Here is a 9,754-nt window from a genome sequence, read left to right on the forward strand (position 1 = left end):
ATTCAGTGAGTTGACAGGGCAGCCTACTCCACCAGAGCTTCATGTCCTAGGTCCTTCCACGGTTGCACCTATTACCGGGACTACAGAGATGCTCCCTTCGTTAGTTGCATCATCAGAGAAAGCAACGCCAGTTATAGATCCGACCCAAACTGCTTCAGCATTGCTTCCACCTATAGAGGGTTAGACTGCTCAGAGCTCAGGATCAGATGATGATGGCACACAGTTCTAGCTCGCTCCTCGCACCTTAGTGCCCGACTCGTCCGCTATAGCCCTGCCGACCGACCCTTAGGTTTTGGTGTTTGACGCCAAAGGGGGAGAGGGATAGAGTATGTTAGACTTAGGGGGAGCTTAGTTTATCTATTATATTTGGTTTTTATGTGTGATACACTATTATGCATTCGTGTGTTTACTTTGATGCATCAAACTATATTTATGTGATAGTGATATCTACGTGATCGTGATATGTGACATGTGTGCTCTCCACTTTGAATTATTTATTTGTCATATCACTTGTGTTATTCTCATTTGCTTTGCTTCCATGTTTTACTCTGATGCAAATGAGCTTTATCACTTGTACTCTTGCTTATTTCATACCTTTTGAGTACATCATGTTGGCTTGGGTCATATAAGCTTGCCTAACACTTTTTTTCTTCTTGTCAAAAGCTTATATGAACCAAGAATGTTAAAAACCCTCATCTCTTTCACATACTCGAGGTAGTATTGTCATCAATCACCAAAAAGGGGGAGATTGAAAGCATCTAGGCCCCTAGTTGGGTTTCGGTGATTAATAACAATACATGATTACTGTGACTAACGTGTGTTTTGCAGAGGCAATTAAGTTAGGTCACGGTAATGGGGATCGATTAGGCTATCATGGTGGTCATGCCCCTACGATGGAATTCGTTTTGGTTTTCAAAGGATGGAAGACAAGGTTAAAGATGGACTAGTTCTAAGTGTCATTTGGTGTTGAGGAGACACTTAGAGTAGTTTAGGACTTTGTTTTTCCTTTGGCCGTACTATTAAGGGGGGTATGGATGGGTAGCTTGACCTAGGTGAGTCTAGTGAGTTAGGTGTGGTGCACACTTGCTAAATCTAGCACTAGGTAGCTCCTAAAAAGCCCTTAGATCTATTGGAGCAAACTTCATTCATGTTTGATCAAGGTTTGGAAGTGAACGGAGGGTCAAATGCTGACCGGACGCTGGTTCTAGAGTGATCGGACGCTGGCGCAGAGTCTGGTCAGTTCATTTGATCAAGGTGAAATCATCTGGATGCAACCGGACGCTGAGAGGTGAGTGACCGGACGCTGGGTGCCAGCGTCCGGTCGACTCCAGTAAGGTTCGAGAGAGGGAAAATTGTGACCGGACATGTTCGGTCAGTGGCTCAGTGCTGACCAGATGCTGCATAGCGTCCGGTCACAACTTAAACACTAGAGATTAGGGAGAACTAACCGGAGCATCCGGTCAACATGACCAGAGCGTCTGGTCACCCCGCAGAGGCACATAACGGTTCATTTTTCAACCAAGGTTATAAATACTTCCTCCATTCGTGTGAGGGGGTACTTTTGCTCATTCCAACAGCTGAGAAACACCTTTGAGAGTGCCAAGAAGAGCAAGGTCCTAGTGAGGTGATTGAGATTTGAGAATCCCAAAGAGAGCCCTCATTAGTGAAAGTAAGAGTAGCAAAGTGTGCATCCACCCTTCTCATTAGGCTTGTCGTGGTCAAGTGAGAGTTCATGCTTGTTACTCTTGGTGATCGCCATCACCTAGACGGCTTGGTGGTGATAGGGAGCTTGGTGATTATCCGGCATAGCTTGTGGATAACCCAACTCAAGTTATGAGTGGTTGTGGGTGATTCACCGCGACGGAGTGTTAAAGAATCAACCCGTAGAGAGCACTTGATCCTTGCGTGGATCAAGGGGGAGCTACACCCTTGTGTGGGTGCTCCAACGAGGACTAGTGGGGAGTGGCGACTCTCTGATACCTTGGCAAAACATCGCCGCGTTCCTCCTTCTCTCTTTACTTTGAGCATTTACTTTGAGCAATTCAATTCTTGTCATTTACATTCATAGAATTGCCATGCTAGAGTATGATTGGAACATAGGTTGCTAAACTTTTGTGTGGTAGATCAATAGAAACACTTTCTAGGCACAAGGGGTTAATTGGGCTAACTATAGGACTTAATTATTGCAAAGAAATTTAGAATTAGCCCAATTCACCCCATTCTTGGGCATCTTGATCCTTTCACCGGGTGTCATCCCGTTCAGTGGGAGGACGTGCGCCATCAGCGGCGCCACCATCCTCGCATGATACCCCCAATGACGTTGGCCCCATGGAGGCTGTGGGTCTTCAAGAACATGATGGCCTCGAGGAGGTCGTGCATCCTCTTCTTCTCCTTGATGGGTTACCCTCACGGCCATGACGGTGGTACCTCTTCGATCAAACGCCCAGACAAGACCGGCAAGGGAGTGGCAGGGCCATTCTTTTGGTAGAACCAATGCGAGTGCCACCCCTTGTTGGATCTAGAGAGTTGGCATGGCATGTACTCGGCCGCTCGCTGCCCCTGGAGGTGGATGCCCACGCATCGCATCAACACCGGGGTTTCCCGACCTCTCTCCTTCTTCTTGATCAAGGAGATGGAGAAGAAATATCTTCATAGCTCGAAGTAGGGCTCGATCCCTAGGTACCCCTCACACATCGAGATAAAGGCCATGATGTGCTAGATCCCATTAGGGTTTAAGTGTTGCAGCTCTATCTAATAGTGGTGCAGCAGACCTCAGAAGAATGGGTGGGGAGGAACCGTGAGTCCACGCTCGTGGAAGAGCATGAAGGAGATGACATAGTCATCGAGCGGCGCTGATGCATCCTCATGGCCGGGCATAAGCCACTCCACCGCATCGGTCCTCCCATAGAGAAGACCATGCTTGACAAGGCCCTCCATGCGTGCATGGGTAACATTGGAGCGGTACCACGAATCCATGGAGGATGGAGGTGGCTATGGAGAAGCAAAGGCAGCGGTGGAGGAGCAAAAGCTACAGATCTAGGGCTCCGGAGGTGGATTAGCAAGCATGGTAGATCCAAATGGCGTCAGCGGAGAAATGGAGAAGGTAAGGCTGTAGTTTGGTGTGTAGGAACGCAAAGGGGAGGCCACTATTTATAGGGCGGAGCGGGGTGAGAAGGCGAACCATCCTCCTAGATTCACATACCCGCTGCTTCGCGTCATGTCACCTCCCTTCGAAGACCATGTGCACGCTATCTCTGGCCACGCCCTTGAAGGATACGCTAGATGACGGTTTGCCCATTCAATGGGCCAAGAACCATCGCAGGTAAGGAGGTATACAGAGCTAAAAATGCTCCTATGGCCCATTTAAGGTTAGGAGTTTGAAGGCTGGCCCATCGATGGGTTCACAGCCGCTCCGATGCACCCTTAGAGCGAGGGTGGAAAGGGATGGGCCCACTAGCGGCCAGTACTCAGGTGCACGAGCACCACGGGCATCCCAACCCATGTTCGAGTCTTGGTCGGTTCCCAGTCCATGGTTTTTCCTAGAAAAAAGGTAGCAAGCCCTTGGGACCGGCTGAACGGACCCAAGAACTATATGGACTAGCCGCCAAAAGTCTAGAGTTGGTCACTAGCTATCGGTGCAGAAATTGACCAACAAGTAAATATTTATAGTTTTGTCATACGTTGTGATCAGAGGTGGCCTAGCACTGAATGACACAGGATTCATACTGGTTCAGGCAACATGCCCTACGTCTAGTTTGAGTCGGTCGGTGACTTTATTCCTGAGCCTAGGTGCTCGAAGTTTGCAGTGGGGTTACAAACGAGAAGGAGAAAGATGGGGGGTACAGGAGGTCCGATCGGACTCTGGTCAGAGGAGCCGAGAGTAACGGGAGCCCCGTTATGCGCTAAGTGTTTGAGCATGTGCTCATGGTTTGAACCTAGAGGCATGCAAGGGGTTTTACCATGTTCGCCTAGTATGGTAAATGTCGGCGGCCACAACACTGTCGATGCCCAGAGGCATGTGGGGGGAGCCTTACCGTATGGGAGTTAACGGCGCCCATAATACTGTAGAGGAAAATATCGACGCCTACAACACTGCTTGGGTTATGTCGTGCAAGGGAGGTTGCATAGTACTATTTTTGCAGGTGTATAGGGTAGGGTCCCCGGTATTGCGGTTTGACTTGTGCGCCCTACCTTACTTTCTCCGTCTATTTCTTGGTCCTTACCGAGCGAGCATCCCTGGTCGGTTGGTCCCAGTCAGCTCTGATCGTGCTAGTCGGAGAAGAGCAGTGAGCAGGGGTTTGGCGCATCCTCGGTCGGAGACGCGGGTTGGAGTCAGAAGCGGTGTTTGGCTAGGCCTTCTGGTCGGAGAGTCCGTCTAGAGGCGGGCTGGAGACCGAAGCGAGCGCTCCGGTCTAAGAGGCGGGGCGGAGTTGGAAGTGGGTGCCATTCCTCCTCGGCTAGGCCTTTCGGTCGGAGATTGGATCGCCCCTCTAGCCTATCGTTTTAGGTACTTGGGTCGGCCCATGAGTTACGCGTTGTTTGCTTAGGCCGAGCCTTTGTTGGGAAGCCGGTCCGCGAGGGACCCTGGGTTTATGAACCCGACAAGAGCCCCCGAGCCCCCGGGCGATTCGGGTAGAATTGTTAGGGGGATTTTTGTCTTGATGGCGGGTGCATGCGAGCGCACCCACGGGTGTAGCCCCTGAGCCCCCAGGCAATTTGGGCAGAATCGTCTAGGGGGTTTTCGTGTTGCTAGCAGGGGAAGTTTTTGTTTCATCAACGCGCACCCACGGGTGTAGCCCCCGAGCCCTCGGGCCGTTCGGGCAAAATCGTCTGGGTTTTTTTCAGCGGGCATGTGTGCATGTTTTTTAGTCGAGACAGAGTCGTCAACCAAGGCATCGATGCGCGCCGTGGGATCGGGCGAGTTGGAGTCGGGGATCCTAGCGTCAGTGCACGCCGTGGGATTGAGCGAGTTAGTTTAGGGATCCTAGCATCGGTGCAGCCCGCACAACCGAGGCAGTTAGTCTTAGGGATCGGGCGAGACAGAGCTCACGGATCCTGATGGGGCAAGTTCATGGTTGAAGACCTAGGTGTTTTGGTGTGCAGTCGAGGCATAGCCGAGGGATGGGGTGAGTCCGGGGTTGCAGACCCTGGTGTTTGGTGTGTAGTCAAAGTGTAGCTGAGGGATGGGATGAGTTCAGGGTCGTAGACCCAAGAGTTTGGTGCGCAGTCGAGGCATAGCCGAGGGATGGGGCGAATTTGGGGTCGCAGACCCAGGTGTTTTGGGTGTCTTGAGCCCTCGAGCCCCGTTGGGCTTTGGTAGGGGTTGATTTGAGTTGTGTGCGTTACCCCATCCTTAGTTTCTCACAACCGGAGGGGCTGAGTTTTGTCGCTTGCCTCGATCGCTCGGGCTTGAGTGACACGATCGGTGAGCTCGTTAACGGGTATGATCAAGTGGAGTCTGGGTCTGTCGTTCGTGACGAGGTCAGCATAGCCCTCTTGTGACCTTTTCCTACAACCCGGCAGATGCCTAGGTCATTCCAGAGATCGACCCGGGTGGCCCACTGGCCTCCCCTTCGATGGAGATGCTGTGGGTTTGATAGAGACTTAGGATCAAACGAGAAGGTTGAGATGACCCTGTCTGCTTTGGGGCAGACTGGGTGAGGGCCGCATGGGGCTCATCTTCATTTTCTCCCCTAGCTCTGTTTGACCCGAGGTGGCCTCGAGCCCTTTGTAGGCCGGCCTTCGAACCCCGGTCGGTCGTTGCTCATGTTTGAATGAGGCAACTGCCGCTTTGTGACGCAACACAAAGCGTTGTGATGCATTTCACCGCATGTGCGATGCCTTAGTTCCCGAGCCCCAAGGCAATTCAGGGCCCGAATCATCCGGGGGGCACGGGCGTATGGAATGAATGCATGTCTGGACATATGAATGACTACAAAGAAATAGTGGGGGTCTGTAGTGTTACCTTAATGACTCGAGTGATGGGTTTTGAAGAGCTGCAATCCGAAATGTCCAACCAGGTCCTGTGCTCGTCGTTCGTGATAGAGTCAGCATGGCCAACATGGGCGTCCCTTTGCCCCTTACCTATCTCTCGGTGTTTTCCTGAGCCATTCGATCAACTTAGGAAGCCTGATGGTCTCTCCTGGCGAAGATCATGTTGTTTGGGTTTTTTCAAGTCCCGCCTAGGGAGACAGAGAGCTGCCTATGTGTGGTGGCGCTTTGGTTCTTGCGCCCGGCGTGCGGTAGTGGTGGGCCATACCTAGGCCATGTCTCGTCTGATCAGGCACCGTTCCATCAAGCAGGGTGCGTCTCATCGGTTAGGGCGCGTCCCATCGTATCCCATCTGCATTAAATGGGGAAGGGAGAGGGGTTTTCGCCTCGTTGATTTGCCTTTCCCTGATTGCCACGCCTTCCCCAACTGTCGCACCCTTTTCTTCAAGTAAGAGAAGGGAGAGGGTTTTTTTGCCATGTTCCTTCGCCTATTCCTCATCTGCTGTCTCTTCTTTCTTCCTTCTCGCCAAGAGCGTCTGAGTGCCACAGCGGTTCCTAGGAGAGAAAAGAAAAGAGGGAGAGCAAGGGAGAGGAGAAAACTCACAAATCCGTCCGTGAACCCAGAGCAAAATGTTGGGCTAGAGGTCATCCACTCTGAGGGAGTCAGTGCTAGAGGCCTTCGCCGTGAAAGGGTTTCTACCGCTGAAGGAGGTGGCGCACTAGAGGGCTCCTAGGAGGAAGGAACTCCCGCAACCTTGGCCCGGTGAGGTAGTTTCCTTCCTTGCCTTCCATGAGTGCGGGCTAGGATACCCTGCGCACTGGTTCCTACATAGGCTCCTCAATGAGTAGGGTTTAGAGTTGTAGCACCTCAATCTGACTGGGGTCCTGCATATCGCCGACTTCGTCACCGTCTGTGAGGCCTTACTCGGGATGGAGCCGCACATGGACTTCTTCCGGCGGCTGTTCTCCGGGCAAACTTTGTCGATGGGGGATCCGCCTGAGGCTACGCTGGTGGGGGGCTTCGCCCTACAGAAGAAACCAAGCGTGGGGGGCTCGTATCCCGCGTACCTCCCCTATGACTCCAACCGGGGGTGGCACGGGGAGTGGTTTTATATTAGGAACCCGGTGGTGGCTCCATTCCTGGCATTCACCTGTAGAAGGCCAAAGAGGCAGGAAAGTTGGTCGTGGGGCTCTTCTCATTGGGAGAAGAAGAAGGTGGAGACCATCGAGGCAGAGCTCCAGAAGCTCATGCGGCGCGACGTTGATGGGGTGCGGGTGTTCCACACCCTCTACCGCCGTCGAGTTGCTCCGTTGGTGGAGATGGCATGGCTGATGTGGAAGTACGACGGCCCAACGAACCCTGATCATGCATCGCCAGAGGAGCTACTGAACGATGAGGTCTAGAGTCACCTTGACTGGGTGCTGCAGTTGAAGCCCAAAGAGAAGGTCGATGGAAAGCTCGGACCTCTCAACACCTCGGTGGTGTCAAAACTGGTATGCTTCGCTCTCTTTACTCCGTGTTCTTTTCCCCTTTGCTTTCCTACTTTTTTATTTTGAGTCATCTATTTTGTAGGGACTTGAAGCTTTCAAGTCCCGGTCGCACCTTCCTAAGGGGTCGAAGGGCGTGGCTCGGCAGGTCATCTAGAAGGAGGCAGTGGATGCTAGGAAGAAGAAGAAAGCCAAGGAGTCTCGACAAAAGTATGAGAAGGAGAAGGAGACCACCCGGCGCGTGAAGGCCAGGAAAATAGGAGCAACATCGAGTCAGAGCTCGAGTCAGAGGACCCTATAGATGTGGGGGATGACACGACCTTCTCTGAGGTTGAGGAGAGCCGGGAGGTCGTTGGGACCTCGGTGGAGCATCGTGATCCCACGGTCGTGTTTGGTGGAGAGGCACGGCGATGTCCCCGTGTCGAGGAAGCGTGCTACGAGCTCGGACGCCATCGGCAAACTGGAGGCGAAGCGGACGCGGTCACTGCGCCCTTCGGTGGCATTGCTAGTTTCATCCCCACCTATCGTGGACGCGGTCGAGCAAGCTGGGCGGTCAGAGGAGCGGGCCTGCACCCATGCATCGCCGGTGTCGGCGCCAGCGCGTGACTCATAGCGGGAGGATGCCCCACCTACTGCTCCAGTCAGAGTGCCCGAAGCTAAGGGGCATGGTTGGGCAGGAGCCGGTTGAGTCGACTCCACCCCTAGCTAAGGTGAGGGGGCATGGGTTGCTGCTCGGGAGCGATCCTCGCCCTGTGGGCCCATTGGGTTTTAGAGTCGTACCGTTTACATCCCGGTACGCCTTTCTTTGTTTCTTTCTTATCTTGCTGTTGAGTCTTTTTGGAGTATGACTGACCTATACATTTTGTCAGTGGCCGAACGGTGACAGGGTTGAGCATCGCCCCAACTCCTGTGCAAGAGGTTTGGAGGCCCACCCTACAGCGCGCCGTGGCGAGCGGCGAGGGGAATAGGGTGGTGGCGGCGAGTCCATCCCTTCTGGGGGTGGTGCTCCCCGGGTTGGTTGCCAGTACGATGGCAGCGACGGCGATGGTGCTGGCAGTGATCCCGGTGGTGACGGCAGAGGCTTTGCCAGAGGTGCCCCTTGTGGCCCCTCCTCCACCGGCTGTGGTGGAAGAGGAGGGGGAGACCGAGCTCCCTACCTCACTGGGCGGAGGGCTGCATGGCTCACCCTCATGGTCAGAGCTGAAGGCGCTGGAAGGAGACGCGGTCAGGATAGAGTCGAAACGCCCATCAGTGGCTCGTGAAATAGGGGTGGTGGAGATCCCTTCCGACGACAAAGTGGATGACATGGTGGAACTGTCGACGCCATCGCAGGAGCTAGCAGTGGTTCAGTCGGAGGCTGGGCCCTCCGGCAGGCTAGAGGAGGGTGACCTAGAGTGGCCCTGCCCTGAGGACCCATCAAAGGTTCAGCTCATCCTTCGGGATTCCTAGGAGTGTCAGCTCTGGTTCATCCTTGGGGGGAGAGGACTCACCATGGAGTCTGATCTCACCAAGCTATCGGTGAAGCTTATTGATGCCCAGGAGCGGGTTAAGTCCGTCCAGCAGTTGGTCAAGGTTGACCTGCAGCTCACCGCGGAGGTGAGGTTCCCATGCTTGTCCTTGATCTCTTAGTCTCTTGTTGGTTGCCTCAACATGCTTGCTTCTTGTTTTCATAGGGTCTGTAGGAGATGTCATCCTGCAAGTCTAGTTTCCTCCAGATGGAGCATGCCTAGATGGTTGAGCCTGAGCGTTAGCTGGAGTCCGCCCACCGTGTGTCCTAGGACTGGACGGCCGAGGTGACCGTGGTGCGGGCAAAGGAACAGCGCGTGGCGGAGCGGGCGACCACCGCCGAGCAGGGGCTTAAGGCGGCGAAGGCCCACCCGGTGGAGACCGAGGCGACGCTACAGAAATCCCTAGCGGACACCAAGGCAATGCTCTGAGGTGCCCTGGAGACCTTGGAGATGGAGCGGAGCGCCGTGGCATTGGAGCAGAAGGCCCAGTCAGAGGTTGACCAGGAAGTGCTCACGCTCCAGTGCCGGGTGATGGGGACGGAGGAGGCGAACGCCTAGCTGCGTGAGTAGGTGGCCCAGCAGGTGGAGGGACTCTCCGCCCTTGAGAACTTCCACCTCGATATGTACCTTTTCTATTTTTTATCGTGTTGGTTTATTCCTTTAGCTTGTTTAGGAGCTTGTCGCCCTTCTTCTAGAGCTGGGTGGAATGGTGGAGTCATTGGAGCAGGACCTAGAGACGACCAAGGCGATGTTTGGCTAGAATGTGA

The 9,754-nt window shown here is 53.8% G+C and overlaps 1 pseudogene; it reads right to left on the reverse strand.

Moving 5' to 3' along the window:
• Nucleotides 1–6,783, reverse strand: part of LOC136470543 (aspartyl protease APCB1-like) — an 18,540-nt pseudogene extending 11,757 nt beyond the window's left edge.
• Between the last annotated feature and the right edge of the window lie 2,971 nt (nt 6,784–9,754).

The sequence above is a fragment of the Miscanthus floridulus genome, chromosome 8 (genome assembly GCF_019320115.1).
Source record: "Miscanthus floridulus cultivar M001 chromosome 8, ASM1932011v1, whole genome shotgun sequence".
Classification (NCBI taxonomy): domain Eukaryota; kingdom Viridiplantae; phylum Streptophyta; class Magnoliopsida; order Poales; family Poaceae; genus Miscanthus; species Miscanthus floridulus.